Below are 25719 nucleotides of genomic sequence, written 5' to 3'. Positions count from 1 at the left end.
GACAAGAAAAATTATGTTCGTGGCAAAAAATGGTGGTGTTGCTATATAAAATTGCATTAAGAATAAAGAAAGGAAAAATTTCTTTATAAAAGTAGTGAAGAAAAAAGTGGAAAAAAGGGGAGTGTAAGCCATTTTACTAATAAATAGTGATGAGCGAGCATGCTTGTTACTACTCGGTACTCGCACGAGTATCACTGTACTCGGTCTACTCGACGGGGACCGAGTAATCTCGCGATACTCGTGCTGTACTCGTGGTCTTCATCCCTGCATGTTGGCGCTCTTTTGAGAGCCAGCCCTCATGCAGGGATTGGCTGGCAGACCACTGCAATGCCACAGCCCTGTTAGTTGTGGAATTGCAGTGATTGGCCGGCCTGCACAGCGTGACCGAGCCTTTATACCGGCGGGCGCGCTGTGCTCTGCTCACAGCTATCCAGACAGTCAGTGCAGGGAGAGGGTCGCTGCTTCAGGGAAAGGTTTGCGGCCCTTTATAGCTATTTCCGTAGCAGGGCTGCAAACAGTGTGACCAAAAGTCCTTCTCAGGACTATTCTAGTTGTATACAGGCAGGCAGGGTATAGCCAGGTCGGAGTACAGTAGCAGAGTCCTTCTCAGGACTATTGTTGCTGTATACAGGCAGGGTATAGCCAGGTTGGAATACAGGCTAGTGACCAAAAGAGTCCTTGTCAGGACTATTGTAGCAGTATACAGGCAGGCAGGCAGGCAGGCAGGCAGGGTATATAGCCATTCCTAGTGGTGACCGTATACCAGCCTTCATCATATCTGGGGCTGGTGTACACAGTCTAAAACAGTCCTGATAGTGTCAGACTTCTCAGCAATTGTCGCTCCTAAAACCTGTTAGGTTCTTAGTGCGTCCGTGCTTGCATTTAAAAACCGCACGTGTGTGCCTGTCGGTGGCAGCGTACAGGTGCACTTGTGTGCGTTTTTACCAAACTATTATATAACGCACAAGTGTAGTGTATAATACACGTCAGTCAGCAGTGGCTGATAGTGTCAGAGTTCTCGTCATTAATTTTTGCTCCTAAAACCTGTGTTAGGTTCTTAGTGCGTCCGTGCTTGCATTTAAAAACCGCACGTGTGTGCCTGTCGGTGGCAGCGTACAGGTGCACTTGTGTGCGTTTTTACCAAACTATTATATAACGCACAAGTGTAGTGTATAATACACGTCAGTCAGCAGTGGCTGATAGTGTCAGAGTTCTCGTCATTAATTTTTGCTCCTAAAACCTGTGTTAGGTTCTTAGTGCGTCCGTGCTTGCATTTAAAAACCGCACGTGTGTGCCTGTCGGTGGCAGCGTACAGGTGCACTTGTGTGCGTTTTTACCAAACTATTATATAACGCACAAGTGTAGTGTATAATACACGTCAGTCAGCAGTGGCTGATAGTGTCAGAGTTCTCGTCATTAATTTTTGCTCCTAAAACCTGTGTTAAGTTCTTAGTGCGTCCGTGCTTGCATTTAAAAACCGCACGTGTGTGCCTGTCGGTGGCAGCGTACAGGTGCACTTGTGTGCGTTTTTACCAAACTATTATATAACGCACAAGTGTAGTGTATAATACACGTCAGTCAGCAGTGGCTGATAGTGTCAGAGTTCTCGTCATTAATTTTTGCTCCTAAAACCTGTGTTAGGTTCTTAGTGCGTCCGTGCTTGCATTTAAAAACCGCACGTGTGTGCCTGTCGGTGGCAGCGTACAGGTGCACTTGTGTGCGTTTTTACCAAACTATTATATAACGCACAAGTGTAGTGTATAATACACGTCAGTCAGCAGTGGCTGATAGTGTCAGAGTTCTCGTCATTAATTTTTGCTCCTAAAACCTGTGTTAGGTTCTTAGTGCGTCCGTGCTTGCATTTAAAAACCGCACGTGTGTGCCTGTCGGTGGCAGCGTACAGGTGCACTTGTGTGCGTTTTTACCAAACTATTATATAACGCACAAGTGTAGTGTATAATACACGTCAGTCAGCAGTGGCTGATAGTGTCAGAGTTCTCGTCATTAATTTTTGCTCCTAAAACCTGTTAGGTTCTTAGTGCGTCCGTGCTTGCATTTAAAAACCGCACGTGTGTGCCTGTCGGTGGCAGCGTACAGGTGCACAATTTGCACAAACTTTGATATAACGCCCAAGTCTAGTGAATACACGTCAGCACAGCATTGCAAAATGCGCAAGGGCGTTGGCAAGGAACAAGGAAGTGGACGTGATGGTGGTGCAGGCAGAGGCCGAGGTCGTGGGCAAGCTCTAATTTTGCCACAACAAAGGGCCACATCTAGTCGCTCGCACGTCCTGTCCCAAATTCTTGGGGACCGCAGCAGTACACCGCTCTTGAACCAAGACCAGTGTCAACAGGTTGTTAGTTGGATAGCGGATAATGCTTCCAGTCAGATTGGCACCACCACAAACACTCTGTCTTCCACACGGTCAAGTGTCAGTAGCCGTGATACTGCACCGCACATTTCAGAACCTGATCCTCCTTCCTACCACAAGGCTGAGTACACGTCCTCGGACATTAATGATCCCACACTTGGACACTCGGAAGAGCTGTTCACGTTTCCATTCGCACATTCTGGCCTCTCGCCAGCTCATGTTGAAGTGGGTCATGAGGAGATCGTATGTACAGATGGCCAAATATTTGAGCAGCCACGTTCTCACGAAGTTGGCAACGTGTCTCAACAAGGGGTGGACGATGATGAGACACAATTGTCAGGAAGTCAGGAGGAGGAGCAGGGTGCGGAAGAGGAAGACGACGTGGTGGATGATCCAGTAACTGACCCAACCTGGCAGGAGGATATGCAGAGCGAGGACAGCAGTGCACAGGGGGAGGGAGGCGTAGCATCCCAACAGGCAGTAAGAAGCAGGGTGGTGGCTCCAGGCAGAAGTCAGGCAACCGTTCCCCGGAACAACAACACGACACAAGGTGCCTGTACAAATGTTAGGTCTTCCCGAGTCTGGCAGTTTTTTAAGTTGGATCCAGATGATTCTAAAAAGGCCATTTGCAACACCTGGCGTGCCAGCATCAGCAGGGGTACCAAAACTAGCAGCCTGACCACCACCAGCATGATCAGGCACATGTCAGCCAAGCACCCGACTTTGTGGGAAGTACAACAGAGTCGAGGAGCAGTGCTTGCTAATGTCACTGCTACGTCTTCGCTGGTTGTGCATGCGAGCCAATCCCCTGTCCATGCTGCCTGCGAACAAGCCTCCTCCGGTCCTGCACCTGCAGTTGCCTACTCAGAAATAACACCATCATCAAGCACGTACTTGTCCCAGCGCAGCGTTCAGTTATCCATTCAGCAAACCTTTGAACGCAGGCGCAAATACACTGCCAACACCCCACATGCCACAGTTCTAAATGCTAACATTTCGCGACTGCTTGCGCTGGAAATGTTGCCTTTTAGGCTGGTGGAGACAGAAGCATTCCGCGACCTGATGGCGGCAGCTGTCCCACGTTACTCGGTCCCCAGCCGCCACTATTTCTCCCGGTGTGCCGTCCCCGCGTTGCATAACCACGTGTCACAAAACATCACACGTGCCCTGAACAACGCTGTTTCACCCAAAGTCCACCTAACCACAGACACGTGGACAAGTGCTTGTGGGCAAGGCCGCTACATCTCGTTGACGGCACACTGGGTTAATATTGTGGAAGCTGGGACCCAGTCTGAGCGAGGGACGGAACACGTCCTTCCCACACCAAGGTTTGCAGGCCCTACCTCAGTCAGTGTTTCACCCACACTCTACAGCTCCGGAATGTCATGCTCTTCAGCCTCCTCCTCCTCCTGCGCATCCTCATCCACTGTACCCTCCACACCAGTCCCAAGCTGGAAGCACTGCAGCACTGCCTCGGCGAAGCGGCAACAGGCTGTGCTGAAGCTAATCTGCATAGGTGACAAACCCCACAATGCAGAAGAGCTGTGGACAGCTCTGAAACAGCAGGCAGATCACTGGCTCACACCTCTGAACCTAAAGCCAGGAAAGGTCGTGTGTGACAATGGCCGGAACCTGGTGGCGGCTTTGAGGCGAGGCCAGCTGACACATGTTCCATGCGTGGCCCATGTGCTCAACCTCGTGGTTCAGCGGTTTCTAAAGTCATACCCAGAGCTGTCTGATCTGCTGGTAAAAGTTCGCCGCCTGTCTTCACATTTTCGAAAGTCACCTACTGCTTCAGCCGGCCTTGCCGGCTTTCAGCGCAGTTTGCATCTTCCGGCTCACAGACTGGTGTGTGATGTCCCCACGCGTTGGAATTCAACTCTGCACATGTTGGTCAGGATATGTGAGCAGAAGAGGGCAGTTGTTGAGTACCTGCATCACCTAAGCCGTCGGGAAATGGGTCAAACTCCACACATAACACCTGAGGAGTGGAGATGGATGTCCGACCTATGTACCATCCTCCAAAACTTTGAGGACTCCACCAAGATGGTGAGTGGTGATGACGCCATTATTAGCGTCACCATACCGCTACTCTGCCTTCTAAAACGGTCTCTGCTCAAAACCAAACATGATGCATTGCAGGCGGAGCGCGATGAGTTGCAGCAAGAAACAGTAGTGGGTGTGGGTGATAACACACAGCCCAGCCTCGTCTCATCACAACGTGCAGTGGAGGACTATGACGAGGAGGAGGATGAAGACATGGAGCAAATCTCCGGCCAAATTGAGGATATGACATGCACACCAGTCATATCCTCGGTTCAGCGTGGCTGGCCAGAGGACAGGGTAGATGAGGAGGAGGAGGAGGAGGAGGAGGACAGCATGTTCAGTCAACGTGTTGGTCAGGCTACTGAAGTCCTGGCTGTTAAGAGTCTGGCGCACATGGCTGACTTTATGGTAAGCTGCCTGTCTCGTGACCCTCGCGTTAAGAACATCTTGGCCGACAATCATTACTGGTTGGTAACACTGTTAGACCCACGCTACAAGGAGAACTTTATGTCTCTTATTCCCGAGGCGGAGAGGTCAACCAAAATGCAGCAGTTCCGGAAGGCCATAGTCACGGAAGTAGGCAAAGCATTCCCCTCACAAAACGCTAGCGGCATAGGTCAGGAATCAGTGGACAACCAAGGCGTACAGCCGAGAGAGGCACAAGTCCAATCCGCCAGAGGTAGGGGAACAGTCTTTAAGATGTGGGACAGTTTTCTCAGCCCCTCACGTACCACAGCCCCTGAGGTGCGGGGTAGTGCCACAAGAAATCCTAAGTTTGCCCAGATGCTCAAGGAGTACCTTGCAGATCGAACAACTGTACTCCGACATTCCTCTGTGCCTTACAATTATTGGGTATCCAAGGTGGACACGTGGCATGAATTGGCTCTCTACGCCTTGGAAGTCCTGGCCTGCCCTGCCGCTAGCGTTTTGTCAGAGCGTGTTTTTAGTGCCGCAGGTGGAATCATTACAGATAAACGCACCCGCCTGTCAACTGAAAATGCTGACAGGCTGACTCTGATCAAGATGAACAAGGGTTGGATTGGGCCAGACTTCACCACACCACCAGCAAATGAGAGCGGAATTTAAAGTTTGTAACGGGAATTTGCCATGTACCTCCAGTCACCCATGGGTACACACTTCTGGACTTTGGATAATCGCTGGACTGCTCCTCCTTCTCCTCATGCGCCACCATGATGACCGTTACAAGAGTTAGGCCTTTGTTTTAGGTATACCCCCAGTGGTAAATTTTTTCGCCCATTCTTTGCAGAATGGACATTACAACGACAGGAGACCCGCTCCTTTGCAATGGGAACAATGTTTTGAGGCCCTCATGCACGTCTCTATGCAGGGACAACGTGGAGCCTCCCAATTTTTGGCTGCCCTGCCAAAGGGCTATACTATAATACACCCACTTCCTGACAATGGACACTTAATGTTTTGAGGCCCTCATGCACGTCTCTATCCAGGGACAACGTGGAGCCTCCCAATTTTTGGCTGCCCTGCCAAAGGGCTATACTACAAAAGACCCACTTCCTGACAATGGACACTTAATGTTTTGAGGCCCTCATGCACGTCTCTATCCAGGGACAACGTGGAGCCTCCCAATTTTTGGCTGCCCTGCCTAAGGGCTATACTATAATACACCCACTTCCTGACAATGGACACTTAATGTTTTGAGGCCCTCATGCACGTCTCTATCCAGGGACAACGTGGAGCCTCCCAATTTTTGGCTGCCCTGCCAAAGGGCTATACTACAAAAGACCCACTTCCTGACAATGGACACTTAATGTTTTGAGGCCCTCATGCACGTCTCTATCCAGGGACAACGTGGAGCCTCCCAATTTTTGGCTGCCCTGCCTAAGGGCTATACTATAATACACCCACTTCCTGACAATGGACACTTAATGTTTTGAGGCCCTCATGCACGTCTCTATCCAGGGACAACGTGGAGCCTCCCAATTTTTGGCTGCCCTGCCAAAGGGCTATACTATAATACACCCACTTCCTGACAATGGACACTTAATGTTTTGAGGCCCTCATGCACGTCTCTATCCAGGGACAACGTGGAGCCTCCCAATTTTTGGCTGCCCTGCCAAAGGGCTATACTACAAAAGACCCACTTCCTTCCAATGGGCACTTCAGGTTTACAGGCCCTCATGCACGTCTCTATCCAGGGACAACGTGGAGCCTCCCAATTTTTGGCTGCCCTGCCAAAGGGCTATACTACAAAAGACCCACTTCCTTCCAATGGGCACTTCAGGTTTACAGGCCCTCATGCACGTCTCTATCCAGGGACAACGTGGAGCCTCCCAATTTTTGGCTGCCCTGCCTAAGGGCTATACTACAAAAGACCCACTTCCTGACAATGGACACTTAATGTTTTGAGGCCCTCATGCACGTCTCTATCCAGGGACAACGTGGAGCCTCCCAATTTTTGGCTGCCCTGCCTAAGGGCTATACTATAATACACCCACTTCCTGACAATGGACACTTAATGTTTTGAGGCCCTCATGCACGTCTCTATCCAGGGACAACGTGGAGCCTCCCAATTTTTGGCTGCCCTGCCAAAGGGCTATACTACAAAAGACCCACTTCCTGACAATGGACACTTAATGTTTTGAGGCCCTCATGCACGTCTCTATCCAGGGACAACGTGGAGCCTCCCAATTTTTGGCTGCCCTGCCTAAGGGCTATACTATAATACACCCACTTCCTGACAATGGACACTTAATGTTTTGAGGCCCTCATGCACGTCTCTATCCAGGGACAACGTGGAGCCTCCCAATTTTTGGCTGCCCTGCCAAAGGGCTATACTATAATACACCCACTTCCTGACAATGGACACTTAATGTTTTGAGGCCCTCATGCACGTCTCTATCCAGGGACAACGTGGAGCCTCCCAATTTTTGGCTGCCCTGCCAAAGGGCTATACTACAAAAGACCCACTTCCTTCCAATGGGCACTTCAGGTTTACAGGCCCTCATGCACGTCTCTATCCAGGGACAACGTGGAGCCTCCCAATTTTTGGCTGCCCTGCCTAAGGGCTATACTATAATACACCCACTTCCTGACAATGGACACTTAATGTTTTGAGGCTCTCATGCATGTCTCTATCCAGGGACAACGTGGAGCCTCCCAATTTTTGGCTGCCCTGCCAAAGGGCTATACTACAAAAGACCCACTTCCTTCCAATGGGCACTTCAGGTTTACAGGCCCTCATGCACGTCTCTATCCAGGGACAACGTGGAGCCTCCCAATTTTTGGCTGCCCTGCCAAAGGGCTATACTACAAAAGACCCACTTCCTTCCAATGGGCACTTCAGGTTTACAGGCCCTCATGCACGTCTCTATCCAGGGACAACGTGGAGCCTCCCAATTTTTGGCTGCCCTGCCTAAGGGCTATACTATAATACACCCACTTCCTGACACTGGACATTTAATGTTTTGAGGCCCTCATGCACGTCTCTATCCAGGGACAACGTGGAGCCTCCCAATTTTTGGCTGCCCTGCCTAAGGGCTATACTACAATAGACCCACTTCCTTACAATGGGCACTTCAGGTTTACAGGCCATCATGCACGTCTGTATGCAGGGGCATTGGTGAACCTCACAATTTTGGACTGCCCTGGCAAAGGAAAATACTACAAAGACTCAGTTCCTCAAAATGGGCACATTAGACTCAGAGGCCTTTATGTACGTCTCTTCTCAGGGACATCGGAGTGCCACACAATGTTTTACGTAAAATCTTTCATGTATTGATCTCAAAAAGTAACATACATTAGCTCTATCTCACTATTGGGTATGTGCCCATAACATTTCCGCTATGAAAAATCATTTTGGTGTCATTTTGGAAGGTTTTCTGGTGAGTCCGTAAAAATGGCGTAAAACGCGGACAAAATTATTCACAGCTGTGACTTTTGAGTGATAAATGCTTCAAGGGGTCTTCCCCATGCTGTTGCCATGTCATTTGAGCACTCTTCGGAGACTTTTGTGCCATTTTTAGGGTTTCTACATGCTGCCGGTGGTCATTTCACAAAAATACTCGGGTCTCCCATAGGATAACATTGGGCTCGGTGCTCGGGCCGAGTACACGAGTATCTTGGGAGGCTCGGCCCGAGCTTCGAGCACCCGAGCTTTTTAGTACTCGCTCATCACTACTAATAAACCTAAAAAATAAAAATAAATTGAATAAAAATCATGAATGTTGTGTTATAACAGGAAATTCGGTGTAAGAATGAATATCCGGGATGAGAGTTCAGCGAATGAGTTATAGAAATTGTTACAAAAAGGAGTGTGTACGGTTTATGCGTAAATTTTCAGAATGCGTACATGAAAATTATATGTATGTGAGAATGTCCCCCATGCTTTGTAAAAAGTTATTTATGAAAATGTAAATAAAATATATAAAAATGCCTAATTATTTATAATTTATGAGAAAGATATATATGTATGGAAGAATGTTATAAGGTGTCCAAGAACCATAAAGAAAAAGGGTGCATATATAATGTTAGAGGTCTAGAGTTCCACCAGGCTATATCACCCCTAAAGAAATAGAAAGAAGACCTTACTACCTGTGTACCCCAAAAAAAGCTATATTTCTTAGCCAGGATTATGGTGGAGATATGCACAAGTGAAATAAGAATATAAAGTAATACAATAAGATTATAAAACCAATATGTGTGCATTCATGCACCACCCGGTACGCTACCCTTGCCAAATTGCTCACTCTAGATCCCCACAGGATCCATGAAGCCGTTCCCCCGGTCACACCGCCTGCTGCCGGTTCCCACTCATCCCTGGGGGAGTTAGGCGAGTGGTATCGAGAGCTACATGTCGGCACTGATGATACCCCCATACACCACAAGGAAGGGGTATACCGGGTGGTACAGGAGTATGAGCGGGTTTTTAGCAAGCACCCTCTAGATTTTGGGCAGATTAAAGGGGTTCAACACCACATCCCTACCGGTACACACTCCCCTATTAAAGAGAGATACAGGCCTATTCCCCCTGCGCACTACCAATGCGCCAAAGACATGTTGAGGAACATGAAGGAGGCAGGGGTTATTAGGGACAGCTGTAGTCCCTGGGCCGCTCCGTTGGTGCTGGTTAAGAAGAAGGATGGCACCATGCGGATGTGTGTGGATTACCGGAAGATTAACCAGATAACGCATAAGGATGCTTACCCTCTGCCCCGCATCAAAGAGTCCCTGGCCTCGCTGAGAACCGCTAACTACTTCTCCACCCTTGACCTCACCAGCGGGTACTGGCAGGTGGCCGTGGCACCGGAAGACCGAGAGAAGACTGCCTATGGAACCGTTTTGCTGTACTTGGATGATGTGATTGTGTACTCACAGACGTATGAAGCCCACCTGGAGCACCTAGCCGAGGTGTTCGCGTCCCTTGCCAAGTATGGGATGAAGTTGAAGCCCTCAAAGTGTCATCTGCTGAAACCCAGAGTGCAGTACCTAGGACATGTGGTTGGTGCGGAAGGTGTCGCCCCCAACCCCGAGAAGATCACCGCCATCCAAGACTGGCCGAGACCGACCACAGTGAGGGAAGTGAGGCAGTTTCTGGGCCTGGTGGGATATTACCGTCGCTTCATTAAGGGGTACACAAAGATGGCTGCCCCCATGCAAGACCTCCTCGTAGGACAGACCAAGGGTGGTAGATCCCTAGTAGCCCCATTGGTGTGGGAAGAAAAGCATGAGGAATCCTTCCGCCAGCTGAGAACAGCCCTGACCGGAGAGGAAATCCTACCGTACCCTGACTACAGCCGCCCATTCATCCTCTACACCGACGCCAGCAATGTGGGCTTGGGGGCTGTTCTATCCCAGGTCCAAGACAGAAGGGAAAAGGTAATAGCTTATGCTAGCCGAAAACTCCGACCGACTGAGAGGAACCCTGAGAACTACATCTCCTTCAAGCTTGAGCTCTTGGCACTGGTGTGGGCTATCACCGAGCGGTTCCGCCATTACCTGGCAGCAGCCAAGTTCACCGCGTACACAGACAATAACCTGCTGACCCATCTAGATACGGCCAAGCTGGGCGCGTTGGAGCAGCGGTGGGTGACCAGGTTAGCCAACTACGATTTCACCATCAAGTACCGGGCCGGCCGTACCAACGTCAATGCCAATGCACTCTCCCGGATGCCCCACCTGTCGGAAGAGGGGCCAGAGGATGATGACATCGAAGAGATCGAGTTGCCTGCATTTCACCGGCCATTCACTGAGAAGGTGCACGTCTACCAACAACGGGGCCTCCCATATGATGACAAGTTGAAAAAGTTATTAAGTGATTATTGGCTGCAATGGGGCTTTCTGGCTGGTGCCAGCCTCTCTTCTTAGCACACAGGAACCACAATCCCTACACCATGCTTCAATGGATTCTCTCATCCCAGCCCAGTAAAACTACATATTTTACACAGTCATAAGTAGCCAAAAGGGATCTATTCTATTCAATTGCAAATGATCTAGATAAGACTGAGAATAAGATACTGCACGGGACATAGCAGAGTTGGTCAAGTTGAGTGGAGATGAGTTTGCTATTTGGCACAGCTTTTTGCATCAATAAAGCAAGTAAAAGGTGTGAAAGATAAAAAAAAGGGTGAAAGTGTGAAAAGTGAATTGGCCAAATTGAGGTGCATATAAAGTTTTTGCTTTCTTTCAATTCACTAATGGGGCTCATTTGAATCAGGTGAATTGAGTTCTGCTTTTGGAAACTGGGTTAAGAAGGGGTGCACCGGTCCTGGAGGTACTGCAATACCAGGTCAATGCGTGCAGTGGACAGAGCAAGATTTTTTCCATCTCCTTGTTCTAAAAATCCATTTAATATATGGTCCCCAGAGAGGGGACGTATCAGATATTAAACTGATAACAACAGATTTAATTTTTTTTTTTTTCTGTTTATCAGTAGGACTTCAAAATAACAAAGGTGATCGCCTCCCGTTGCCTGGGAACCGTCCAGGCACAAGAGGGCTATGTGTCACCAGAAGGCGCACACACTTCCTCAAGGCCGGCAGACATGCAATCCCAGGCACCTTCCAGTACCGACCAAGGTAGCGTCCTCCGAAACTACACTTGATCTTAGCCAAAAGGCCGAGAAGCTATAACCCGAATTGGTTACGGCCTTGAGTGGCACCCTGGCCTATACCGGACACATCTTAGGGAGAGGGAGACAAACCCACGCCTACAGAAGACATTTTGTCACCAAGCCAACCCTTGAAAAGGCTGTTTTGCAGAGCAAAAACAAGAAGAATGGTGCTTTTTGCAGCCGCCACCCACTGCAATGAATCTGAATAACTCCTCCTTTTGGACACAAGCACCTCCCCTCCCCCTTGCAGTCTTTCCAATTCATGATACAAAAAGACGGACGGACAGGACAGGACAGGACAGGCTGCCTGACTTTCCGTCACTGCCACCCTTTGCCATCCTTGCCCGTAGAAAGCCCTTTTATCATCCCCAAACCCTAATCTTTTCCCTTCCCTTCCCAGATGCGTCTCACTCCCTTTCATTAGGAAGTGAGCGCAGCCTTTTCTCCGTTCTGCACATGCGCGACGTTAAACACAAATGCGCAGGTGTGACGCCCTAGCAGCAGTCGGACTGCTCGGCAGACACTTTGATGAAAAACAAAAAGGTTTTTTTTTGGGGGAGAATATTTGTGACGCCACCTGCGGTGTGCGGTAATAAGGAATACCGCCGCTGCTGTATGGGAGTGCCGGGGCTGATGGTGTTGGGGCAGCCTGGTGGTGATTCCCTCCGCAGGTAGGGGCCCCGGGACTCAGGGTAGGGAATAGGTAGGAACAGCCTATATTGATATAGGGCCGGCAGGACGCTGGGGGCCAGGGTACTCACTCAGGTGTGATGACGCATTCAGTGGACACAGACTCTGAGGTAAACAAAGTCTCTTGGTACTGCTGCACTCGGTGACTGCACGTGCGGTGGTCCCTTTCAGTGATTCTGTGGTGGACTGGAGCCTTCCTCCATACACTGTATACTGTGTGTGTCCCTGGCCCCGTTGGCTTGAAACCTTCGGGTCCCGTCCCTCTTTTTAATTGGGACCAGCTGGCACGTGGGATTTTCTGTGACTGCTCTGTGTGGGAAGTCCTATCCCTCCGCTGTGCTGACGCCGCTAATCTCTGAGCCGTCAAGTACAGGCCACTGTCTGCGACCCAGCCAGGCTCTCCTCAGGGAGCTCTTAATCCCCAGGTCCTCTCTCTTTTTCAGTTACTACCAACTGTCTAACTGACTCCTCCCACCAGCCTGTCTGACTCATAGGTGGGCGGTTCCTTTCCCAGCTGGAACCACGCCCCTGGTGTGCCTGACAAGTGTAGTGTTTGGGTGACTAGGATTTGTGCTCTTAGTACAGAATCACTGTTGCGGACCCCGGAACCAAGGAGGGTGGGCCCTGCACCAAGGATAGAGAATAGTGCAGTTCCCTGTGACACCCTGGATTAGTCCAGGGGCGTCACACAGGCGTGCGTTCCATTACCCTCACTGCATTCCACTCCCATACAGGAAGTGGGCGCAGCTATTACTACGGTCGCACATAAAAGAACCCACGGCCACCACTGCACATAGCTGACTCCACCACAGGACACCCACTTCTACACCAATGCAGGTAAGACAGGATCGGCACCTCTATGCTCCCGTTACAATCAGGCTCAGTCACCATGTGATAACGCTCTCAACTCTTTAGTTGCAGGCTCCCCTTGCTTCACCTCCACTGGCTGTGCTGCCATTTCCTCTCCCACCTGGAAGGTATACTTTATTCCACTATTTTCCTGTTTCTCTCTTCCCCCTTTTCCCATAACCTACTTTTATCTGCATTTGTGGGGTATCTATATGCTATTTACATCATAGTTTTATTCATTAATATGGAAGGGAAGAGTGCCCATGAGAGTGTTGAACTGCGGAGAGCAAGAGATTAAGCTGCTCCGATTTGCCACCATTGATAAGCTGTTCTCAGTAGATACACATGCTATCCAAACAGCAGCATCCACCATTGCTTCAGCCCACCCATTCAGTGACAGCTCACCAAGTCAGCCAGAGGAGTGGTGTAAGGAATTACACGTAGGCACTGACTCCACACCTTCACATCACAAGAAGGGGGTCTACAGGCTAGTGCAAGAATACGAGCAAGTCTTCAGCAAACATCCGCTAGACTTTTGAAGAATAAAAGGGGTCAAACACTACATCCCCACAAGTGCACACCCACCCATCAAAGATAGATATAAGCCAAAACTACCTGCACATTACCAGTGTACCAAGGACATGTTGAGCAACATGAAGGAGGCTGGGGTTATCCGTGACAGTTGTAGCCTCTGGGCAGCTCCGTTGGTCCTGTTAAAGAAGAAGGACAGCACCACTCCCCTGTATTGAGGAATAGCTAGCTGCATTGAGAACTGCAAATTATTTTTCTACCCTTGATCTCACTAGTCGCTATTGGCAAGTGTCCGTTGCTGAGGCAGACCGGGAGAAGACCGCCTTTGCCACCCCGATGGGTCTCTGCGAGTTCAAAAGCATGCCCTTCGAGCTGTGCAATTTGCCAGGAACCTTCCAGAGGCTGATGGAATGCTGCTTGGGACACCGAAACTTTGAAACGGTACTGCTATACCTTTATGATGTTATTGTTTATTCTAAAGCAAACAAGATTTTAGGGTGTATAAAAAGGGAGATTAGATCCGGTGATCCCAACGTATTGTTACCCCTCTATAAATCACTTGTAAGGCCACATCTGGAATATGGGGTAAAGTCCTGAGCAGGTTGATAACCATTGGTTTGAGCATGGTAGGGTGTAGTGCGCATCTTCCTGCATCGGTAAAAGCTGCAGAAGTCCTTGAAGATTTCCGCTTCAAAGGCTGTGCCTTGATCTGTGAGGACTCTCTCTGAGTAGCCATGAGGTCTGCATAAGTGTGCTTGGAAGACCTTCGCTGCAGTATGGGCCATTAGATCTTTGACTTGTACCACAACCATAAATCTCGAGTAGTTGTCTACCATCGTAAGTGCATACGTGAGGTCGCCTCGATATTCTGCAACAAAACTCCCTTTTTCGATTTCAGTTTCAGCAAACACTACTCTTCCTGTAGAAAATATTTATCATTACCTAAGACAGTCATTCTAATGCATGACAATATTAAGGCAATTTAGTTAAAACTTGTTTTAACTCACCTTTAAGGGGATTGATGTATTTCATGGTCAATCCAGGTTTGTCAGTGATGGCACTGACATAATGTATGGCGTCTTTTTCGGGCGTTATCCTTTGCCTTTTCATTGTGAAAATCCAGTTGCCTATATCAAAGCAAATTCTACTACTTGTAAAGTATGCAGAAAATGAAATGTAGAACATATAACATCAACTGCTTAGGAACGCATCATAGGTTAGTACTTAAAAGGATATTGTCATGTTCTAGTCATAATGCAAGCTGGACATTTTTCATGTTACCCTGTAATCGCCGGCCTGTTCTAATGCTCACAAGCCAAGATATAGGCTCAGCTGCTAAGGCTTCCCTCTGCCTTCTGAATGAAACTTGAATATGTCTGGGTCACTGTGTATATAGCAGGTGCTCAGAAAAAATAAGAGTCAATTCAATAGAAATAGCTCTGGCACACTATAGTGATCAATAACGTAAGAAAAGAACTCTTGGAATGCTGAAAATTCTTTATTTGTGCAAAAGGATAATTCATCCAACGTTTCGACCTTGTTTTTAGGTCTTTATCAAGGATAAAGTTATCTAAGATCATAAAGGGTTACAAAACCATATAAACACGTAATTAGTACATAGTACAACATAACAGTACAATATATTGCTACTTGAGAGTACAATGGGTCAAATGACCATGATGCACATACAAAAAATTTTTCCAAAGCCATAGTGAAAACATTTGTACTGAGGAAAGAAAATTTCCACATGACCTATCTGGAGAAACATTCTGGATCAAACAACCAAAAATAGTCAAGCAGGTAAATACACACCTATATGGATAACAGGATGATATGTGTTCAATTGTATAGCGTCATTGCCATTAAGGTACAAATGGAAAACTTGCAATCCTATATAGTGAAGGAAATGAACACATATCATATCAAAGAACACAGGAACATGGGTGTGAGAAAAACCTCAATGTTTATACTTTGTTCTTTATAATGGTGTGAACATGTATATGTCTCAGTACCTTATGCACTTGAGAATTCTAGTGAGTAGATCATGAAAGCCTATTTCAGAACTGGAATCGGTAAATAATTGTAGGTGGAATCTAAATGAAAAGATGGTACAAGTGTTATCATGACACGTGGGCTATAACACAATGGACCGTGTGACAAAGAAGAAAGGAGAGAAAGAAGAGGAAGAAAATGCAACTACCTGTAACATTACGTGATAGTCACTGGTAAGTATCACTTGACAATTCAAGTGAAAAAGGATTCCTTTATTAAAGGGTTCTCAGTCGCCTCAGGATCATGAAATACTAGGGTAAATGATATGAGAATGGGTAAGAAGCACCACTAAAGGAAATATGAGATGCAGGACATATATCTATAAACCCCTGAACTACATGATAGAAATAAAAAGAAGAAAAAAGAAAAAAAAGAAGAAAGAAGAAGAACACATAGAATGCGGAAAGAGAATGGGTACAACTACCTGAGTTACTGCAGGGAGGCCCCTGGTTGGTATTGTGAGGGTTAGTGGAATTCCTTCACTGAAGGGTTCTCAGTTGCCTCAGGTTCGTGAAAAATGCTATAGACAAATAATGCCCAGAGAAAAGGGGTTCATATACAGCGAATAATGGTAATACAAGGTACATGTGTCACATGTAATAGTATATATATATATATATTGTACTAAGCTCTACACCAGAAATAGAAAGTAGTCCCTCTGCCTTCTGTCTAGGTGCCCTGAGTTATGTCCTGTAAACTGTCACAGGGACCCAGACACACATGTGTAGTAGGGGAATATCCCTGCTGAGATGCCAGTGCTAGAGCACTCGTTTGCTGTGGAGTTGAACGCTATGTGAGCAGTTCTTACCTTCAATGAGCAGAAGTCTCTTTTTTCAGATTTCAATATCTCTGTGGGTATCTGGCAGAAATATGGAATACTCTTTACTGCTAAGACCCTGTACACCACTCCCACTAAAGGGGGCTTTACACGCTGCGACATCGCTAATGCGGAGTCGTTGGGGTCACGGAATTTGTGACGCACATCCGGCCGCATTAGCGATGTTGCTGCGTGTGACACCGATGAGCGATTTTGCATCGCTGCAAAAACGTGCAAAATCGCTCATCGGTGACATGGGTCTCCATTCTCGATTATCGTTACTGCAGCAGTAACGATGTAGTTCGTCGCTCCTGCGGCAGCACACATCGCTCCGTGTGACACCGCAGAAACGAGGAACCTCTCCTTACCTGCCTCCCAGCCGCTATGAGGAAGGAAGGAGGTGGGCGGGATGTTCCGGCCACTCATCTCCGCCCCTCCGCTGCTATTGGGCGGTCGCTCAGTGACGTCGCTGTGACGCCGCACGGACCGCCCCCTTAGAAAGGAGGCGGTTCGCCGGTCACAGCGACGTCGCCGGGCAGGTAAGTATGTGTGACGGGTCTGGTCGGTGTTGTGCAGCATGGGCAGCGATTTGCCCGTGTCGCGCAACAGATGGGGGCGGGTATCCACACTAGCGATATCGGGACCGATATCGCAGTGTGTAAAGTAGCCTTTAATAAACTGTGTAAAGGATTTTAAGTAAAAATCCACAATAAACCAGCGCTAGATGGGTTTTTATATTTTATTAATAGACCACAAATAAAACATTTTTTGCTATCCTTGTTTCAAGACAGAGTATTTGATAATATACAATACACTGATTATTACTAAAACCAAGGACCACATAAAACAAGGACCACATAAAGTAAAAAATGAAAGTAATGAGAATAAAATTCTTTTGTATAACCAATTAACTTCGAGGTGATACAATATTCACATTGATTTAGTTTTACCAGTCTAATGTAATGCCCCGGCCGGTGGCATATATTTTGTTTGGTTAATAATTTAGACTTATACAATGAAAGATGTACTATACCACCCCTGGCTAACTTACAAGTTTTAAGTTGTACAATATAAGTTTGCGACGTTATATTCGCCCCCAGGGCCTGGGGGAATAAACCTCACAACAACTTGACCGCAAAAAACACCCCGGATTTCTCCGTTGATTAGGCTGGAACCGCTATGTACAGGATTGACCTGTTAGACTTCCAGAGCGGACGTTTTGAGGCCAGTGGCCGCGACTAGTGCTGGCTCTGGGGGAGATGTATGGTTACCGACATCCCTCTTTACAGAGCCTTTATAACACTTCACAAGGCCACAAACCAGCCGGTCCCGTATTCTCCCAAATGTACTTTCGAAATCAAGCAGTACGAAGCCACTGAAAGCACCAAGATGTTGGCTGCGGACAACAATAAGATCAGCGGTAACTACTCAGCCTCTCCAGCGGGCAGTCCAGACCGTATCCAGTGTCAGCTGACTGATTCCACACAGGAGGAAGTTGCTTGGCAGGTTAGCACCACACAAGGCTCCGATCCGCTTCCAAACGAGCAATGCAGAACCGCTGGAGGTACCAATGTATCCTGGTTGCAGACAAAGGAAATGTCAGCGGTAACCTCTCAACCTCTCCAGCAGGCAATCCGTACCGTGTCCAGTGGAAGCCGGTTGATTCCACACGAGGGAGAGATTACTTGGCAGGTTATCACCGCACAGGTGAGGTAGGCAAAAACAGAGTCCTGATCCGACGCGCGTTTCGGGGGCGTGTAACGGCCCCCTTCCTCAAGGATAACTCAGCTGTTGCCTAGAGCACTATTTATGCATATATTTAATTGGTTATAATTTGCATAAAATTAAACAATGTTTAAATTCAACCAACATTCAATGACCACTACATATATCAATTTGTGAAAGACCGTTCATAATAGCCATATAATATAATTATGTGCAAAGGTTTTTCTAAAGGTTTTTCTAAAAAGACCTATATATAGCCTTGCTTGTATCATCATATACTGGGAAGACAATGTGTATATATGCATATGCTTTTTTTCAACAATAAATTTAACAAAAGGACATCATAAAGGTGTAATATAAATTTGCTATAATATGAAAAGCCCCTTATATCTACATCAACCTTGGGCAAGTGAAGCACCAATTTTAATATATATTATGCATATATACACATATATCTCCATGACAATCGCTTTTTTTTTTTTTTTTTTTTTCCTTCTCTCCGTATTATTATCAGTACCTATTACTCCTCTACCTATAAAAATATAAATTAATTAAAAGGAAACAGTTCTATATCATTATTGAGTCCATATGGTTTCAAGGTGTTCAATTCAAAAATCCATTGGCTTTCTGCTCGTGACATTTTTTTAATGAAATCGCCACCTCTCCAATCCTTAGTTATTTTTTGTACGCCCCATACTTGGGATCCTTTAAAGGACCCTCCATGTTTTAACACATAATGTCTGGATAGGGGGTGCTTAGTACATTTATTTTTAACACTTCTAATGTGCTCACCCACCCTTTTCCATAGGGGTCTAATAGTTCTCTCAATGTATTTTTTCTGACAGGGACATTGAATTCAATATACTACTCCCTTTGATTGACATGTAATAAATTCTCTAATCATGACTTCTGACTGCCCCTGTAAGAAGGATTTCCGTGAAATATTTTTTGTATTCTTACATACTATACAGCTTTTGCATGGAAAAAAACCTTTCAGGCCAAATAATCCTCCCTTATTAGGTGCTGTAAGATTACGTATGGTGGGTGCCACTAAATTGCCAATATTGTTTGCCTTCCTATATATGAATATAACGTCGCAAACTTGTACATAAATATTGTACAACTTAAAACTTGTAAGTTAGAAGGAATCACGCACAAGTGGGCGGGGCCTGTTCTTCGTGTTTCCTAAGCTAGGAGTCAGGTCTCCTTGTGTCTCTGTGATATACTTACCTATCTCTCTTCTAGAGCCGCTCCTGCCTCGCCATCCGGTCCTGCCGATTCCCGAACCCCGAACGCTGACTATCTTCCATCCCGTCAGTCCGTACCATCTCTGATCCCTGTGGTGACCCGTCCTCTCGCTCCATCGGTTCCGGACTGTTGATGTGACGATTCATGGAAGAAGTTGTCAAACTGCTGAGGTTTTGACCTCTACTATGAGAATCATGACAAATTTTACATATCACATGATTTGGGCGATCTTTTTCTATGTCAAAAAAGGACCAGGCTAGGCAAGGCTTAGAGGCCATGCGACCTGTTGATCCACCCCGAATAATGCTCATAGGCAGTGTGGTGGCTGAGGATGCAGTTGTAGACGTGCTACCAGTGCTCCGACTCTGTCCAGGAAGGCGCAAGGTAACTTCGTCGTCGGTTGCATCCTCCTCCACCGCCTCTGTTGACCTCCTCGAGTGCCTGACTGGGGGTTGACAGTAGGTGGGATCTAGAACTTCATCATCAATTGTTGTGTTTGCACTCCCCTTCCCCTCAGACCGAGCCTCTTCTTGCCCTGACCGAATATTTAAGTTGTCATCCCAATCGGGTATCTGCGTCTCATCTTCATCAGTATGTTCCTCATTGTCTATAACCACAGGTGTTACAGTTTGTGACAAAGGGTCAACATTATGCTCAGAAACTTGGTCCTCACGGCCTGAATCAGAGTCACAAAGGTTCTGGGCATCACTGCAGACCATTTCCTGTTCTGTACTCACTGTAGCTTGGGAGCACACCTCTGATTCCCAGGCTATAGTGTGACTGAACAGCTCTGCAGACTCAGCCATCTCAGTTCCACCATACTGTGCAGGGCTGATGGAGACTTCAGAGCTGGGAGAAATCAAGTGTGATTGGGATGACAACTCAGAGGACTGGTGTTTTTTGGATGCGGTACTTGAAGTGGCTGAGAGGGCACTTGTTGGACCACTTGAGATCCATTCAAGCATTTTCCTTTTTTGCCCATCATCTACCTTTCTTCCTGTTGTTCGTGTCCGTAAAAAAGGGAGCACATCGGATTGTCCACGGTAAGTAGTAGACATCTTACTTTTGCTGGTAGATGGTCTATCTTCAGCAGATGATAATGGAGCTTTGCCACTTTCCCCACAGACAAAACCTTTTTTGCCTTTTCCACCACGCCTCTTCCCCTTTCCACCAGCATCTGTCATTTTGCCACTCATGTTGATTGCGACAAGATTGTGGACTGAACATGTGGTAGTAAAAATTGAGAGGTGGTGAAGATTGCAGTGGTGGTCTAGCTTTATTAACAGCAGAATAATAAAGAATAAATATCCCTGACAATGCAACTTAGTTATAATGAGTTGGAGTGTGCAACGCAGGCAGATGCGCTCTGCAAATGTCTTGGCACTAGTGGGACTATAGCAAAGTCCAATAGCCACGTATAGGATGCCACTAGGTACACTGAGTGTTTGCTAGTATAATGGCTAAGTTAAAATTAGTTGGAGTGTGCAACGCAGGCAGATGCGCTCTGCAAATGTCTTGGCACTAGTGGGACTATAGCAAAGTCCAATAGCCACGTATAGGATGCCACTAGGTACACTGAGTGTTTGCTAAAATAATGGCTTACTTATAATTAGTTGGAGTGTGCAACGCAGGCAGATGCGCTCTGCAAATGTCTTGGCACTAGTGGGACTATAGCAAAGTCCAATAGCCACGTATAGGATGCCACTAGGTACACTGAGTGTTTGCTAGTATAATGGCTAAGTTAAAATTAGTTGGAGTGTGCAACGCAGGCAGATGCGCTCTGCAAATGTCTTGGCACTAGTGGGACTATAGCAAAGTCCAATAGCCACGTATAGGATGCCACTAGGTACACTGAGTGTTTGCTAGTATAATGGCTTACTTATAATTAGTTGGAGTGTGCAACGCAGGCAGATGCGCTCTGCAAATGTCTTGGCACTAGTGGGACTATAGCAAAGTCCAATAGCCACGTATAGGATGCCACTAGGTACACTGAGTGTTTGCTAGTATAATGGCTTACTTATAATTAGTTGGAGTGTGCAACGCAGGCAGATGCGCTCTGCAAATGTCTTGGCACTAGTGGGACTATAGCAAAGTCCAATAGCCACGTATAGGATGCCACTAGGTACACTGAGTGTTTGCTAGTATAATGGCTTACTTATAATTAGTTGGAGTGTGCAACGCAGGCAGATGCGCTCTGCAAATGTCTTGGCACTAGTGGGACTATAGCAAGGTCCAATAGCCACGTATAGGATGCCACTAGGTACACTGAGTGTTTGCTAGTATAATGGCTTACTTATAATTAGTTGGAGTGTGCAACGCAGGCAGATGCGCTCTGCAAATGTCTTGGCACTAGTGGGACTATAGCAAAGTCCAATAGCCACGTATAGGATGCCACTAGGTACACTGAGTGTTTGCTAGTATAATGGCTTACTTATAATTAGTTGGAGTGTGCAACGCAGGCAGATGCGCTCTGCAAATGTCTTGGCACTAGTGGGACTATAGCAAGGTCCAATAGCCACGTATAGGATGCCACTAGGTACACTGAGTGTTTGCTAGTATAATGGCTTACTTATAATTAGTTGGAGTGTGCAACGCAGGCAGATGCGCTCTGCAAATGTCTTGGCACTAGTGGGACTATAGCAAAGTCCAATAGCCACGTATAGGATGCCACTAGGTACACTGAGTGTTTGCTAGTATAATGGCTAAGTTAAAATTAGTTGGAGTGTGCAACGCAGGCAGATGCGCTCTGCAAATGTCTTGGCACTAGTGGGACTATAGCAAAGTCCAATAGCCACGTATAGGATGCCACTAGGTACACTGAGTGTTTGCTAGTAAAATTGCTTAGTTTAAAAAAGTTGGAGTGTGCAATGCAGGCAGACGTGCTCTGCAAATGTCTTTGCACTAGTGGGACTATAGCAAAGTCCAATAGCCACAGATAGGATGCCACTAGGTACACTGAGTTTTTGCTAGTATAATGGCTTATTTATAATTAGTTGGAGTGTGCAACGCAGGCAGATGCGCTCTGCAAATGTCTTGGCACTAGTGGGACTATAGCAAGGTCCAATAGCCACGTATAGGATGCCACTAGGTACACTGAGTGTTTGCTAGTATAATGGCTTACTTATAATTAGTTGGAGTGTGCAACTCAGGCAGATGCGCTCTGCAAATGTCTTGGCACTAGTGGGACTATAGCAAGGTCCAATAATAATAATAATAATAATAATTTTATTCATTTATATAGCGCTATTAATTCCACAGCGCTTTACATACATTGGCAACACTGTCCCCATTGGGGCTCACAATCTAGAGTCCCTATCTGTATGTCTTTGGAGTGTGGGAGGAAACCGGAGAACCCGGAGGAAACCCACGCAAACACAGGGAGAACATACAAACTCCTTGCAGATAGTGTCCTTAGTGGGATTTGAACCCAGGACCCCAGCGCTGCAAGACTGCAGTGCTAACCACTGAGCCACCGTGCGTATAGGATGCCTTTAGGTACACTGAGTGTTTGCTAGTATAATGGCTTACTTATAATTAGTTGGAGTGTGCAACGCAGGCAGATGCGCTCTGCAAATGTCTTGGCACTAGTGGGACTATAGCAAAGTCCAATAGCCACAGATAGGATGCCACTAGGTACACTGAGTGTTTGCTAGTATAATGGCTTACTTATAATTAGTTGGAGTGTGCAACGCAGGCAGATGCGCTCTGCAAATGTCTTGGCACTAGTGGGACTATAGCAAGGTCCAATAGCCACGTATAGGATGCCACTAGGTACACTGAGTGTTTGCTAGTATAATGGCTTACTTATAATTAGTTGGAGTGTGCAACGCAGGCAGATGCGCTCTGCAAATGTCTTGGCACTAGTGGGACTATAGCAAGGTCCAATAGCCACGTATAGGATGCCACTAGGTACACTGAGTGTTTGCTAGTATAATGGCTTACTTATAATTAGTTGGAGTGTGCAACGCAGGCAGATGCGCTCTGCAAATGTCTTGGCACTAGTGGGACTATAGCAAAGTCCAATAGCCACAGATAGGATGCCACTAGGTACACTGAGTGTTTGCTAGTATAATGGCTTACTTATAATTAGTTGGAGTGTGCAACGCAGGCAGATGCGCTCTGCAAATGTCTTGGCACTAGTGGGACTATAGCAAAGTCCAATAGCCACGTATAGGATGCCACTAGGTACACTGAGTGTTTGCTAGTAAAATTGCTTAGTTTAAAAAAGTTGGAGTGTGCAATGCAGGCAGACGTGCTCTGCAAATGTCATTGCACTAGTGGGACTATAGCAAAGTCCAATAGCCACAGATAGGATGCCACTAGGTACACTGAGTGTTTGCTAGTATAATGGCTTACTTATAATTAGTTGGAGTGTGCAACGCAGGCAGATGCGCTCTGCAAATGTCTTGGCACTAGTGGGACTATAGCAAAGTCCAATAGCCACGTATAGGATGCCACTAGGTACACTGAGTGTTTGCTAGTAAAATTGCTTAGTTTAAAAAAGTTGGAGTGTGCAATGCAGGCAGACGTGCTCTGCAAATGTCTTTGCACTAGTGGGACTATAGCAAAGTCCAATAGCCACAGATAGGATGCCACTAGGTACACTGAGTGTTTGCTAGTATAATGGCTTACTTATAATTAGTTGGAGTGTGCAACGCAGGCAGATGCGCTCTGCAAATGTCTTGGCACTAGTGGGACTATAGCAAAGTCCAATAGCCACGTATAGGATGCCACTAGGTACACTGAGTGTTTGCTAGTATAATGGCTAAGTTAAAATTAGTTGGAGTGTGCAACGCAGGCAGATGCGCTCTGCAAATGTCTTGGCACTAGTGGGACTATAGCAAAGTCCAATAGCCACGTATAGGATGCCACTAGGTACACTGAGTGTTTGCTAGTAAAATTGCTTAGTTTAAAAAAGTTGGAGTGTGCAATGCAGGCAGACGTGCTCTGCAAATATCTTTGCACTAGTGGGACTATAGCAAAGTCCAATAGCCACAGATAGGATGCCACTAGGTACACTGAGTGTTTGCTAGTATAATGGCTTAGTTATAATGAGTTGGAGTGTGCAGAGGACAGGAGGGTACAGTGGCAGGATTGTGGTGCTCTGGGTAGAGGAATGGAAGCCTGCCTTTCTATTCCCTCCTAATGGTGAAATGCAGGGAGGAAATCCCTGACCTTGGCTACACAGATGCTGTTGCTGTTTGCAGGACCTGTCACCTATGGCTCTCTGACCCTGCCGGTTTGAGCCCTTAAAAGGACTGCTATAAAGTGCTCTCCCTATGCTGTCTAACGCTGTGTATGCAGCGCATACAGCTGTATCGGCTATAGGACTCAGGAGGACGGAGCTGCGACAGTGATGTCTGACACCAAAGACGCAGAAGGCAGATAATGGCGTCCGTGAAGAAAATGTCCGGTTTTATAATGCAGGGACATGTGACATGCAGATCCTATCACACATGCCGTTGCTTCTCTGGCTCAAAGTCAACTTAGCTGTGTGTGTGTCTGTGATTGGCTGACATGCTGGCCCGCCCCACAAGACGCGCGCACTTAGGGAAGGAAGACAAGCAAAAAAAAAAAAAATGGCGATCGCCATTATAGAAACAGCAGTGATCTGAAGGCGCTGTTCACGCACACTATACACTGAAATGTGATAATAGTTTGATTCACAGAGTGACTTACACTATTACAGCAGAAACCAAGCTATGATTTAGCTGTTTTTTGGCTGCTAGAACCGTTCTCGAACGTTTCTAGAACTATCGAGCTTTTGCAAAAAGCTCGAGTTCTAGTTCGATCTAGAACATGCCCCAAAATCACTCGAGCCTAGAACTGGAGAACCACGAACCACGAACCGCGCTCAACTCTATCCAGGAGCTTTGGTTCCCTGAGTTTCCAATAGCAAATGTCTAGAAAAAACTCTGTCCATTGGCACAACTCAGCAAGAAAACGAGAAGACCGAGAAGATATATTTCATTTATCTTAATGCCACCTTATTAACAGCACTAAACCCTTCTATTATGTCCCTTAGCCTTTTGAGCTTATCCTCTGGTAAGCGGAAGACCATGCCTCTGGTATCGATCTCAGTGCCTAAAAACTGTATTATAGTAGCCAATCAGAATACAAAAGGATGCATAGGAAGCGTGACTTTATTTCAATATTTTAAAACAATCCAATAAAATGAAGAAAAGTCACTCATACAAGATCCACAGAAGTTGTATAATACATACATAAATCAAAACACTATAAGGCCTGTTTCACACGTCAGTGATTCTGGTACGTTTGTGCTTTTTTTTAAACATAACAGAA

General features: G+C 46.7%; 1 pseudogene; it reads right to left on the bottom strand.

Annotated features, from left to right (window-relative positions):
* Nucleotides 1–11143: 11143 nt before the first annotated feature.
* LOC142260503 (U2 spliceosomal RNA) lies at nucleotides 11144–11350 on the bottom strand (annotated as a pseudogene).
* Between the last annotated feature and the right edge of the window lie 14369 nt (nucleotides 11351–25719).

This window comes from Anomaloglossus baeobatrachus, unplaced genomic scaffold (assembly GCF_048569485.1).
Source record: "Anomaloglossus baeobatrachus isolate aAnoBae1 unplaced genomic scaffold, aAnoBae1.hap1 Scaffold_115, whole genome shotgun sequence".
NCBI classification, from domain to species: Eukaryota; Metazoa; Chordata; class Amphibia; order Anura; family Aromobatidae; genus Anomaloglossus; species Anomaloglossus baeobatrachus.
This window is presented reverse-complemented; position numbering and strand designations above follow the sequence as displayed.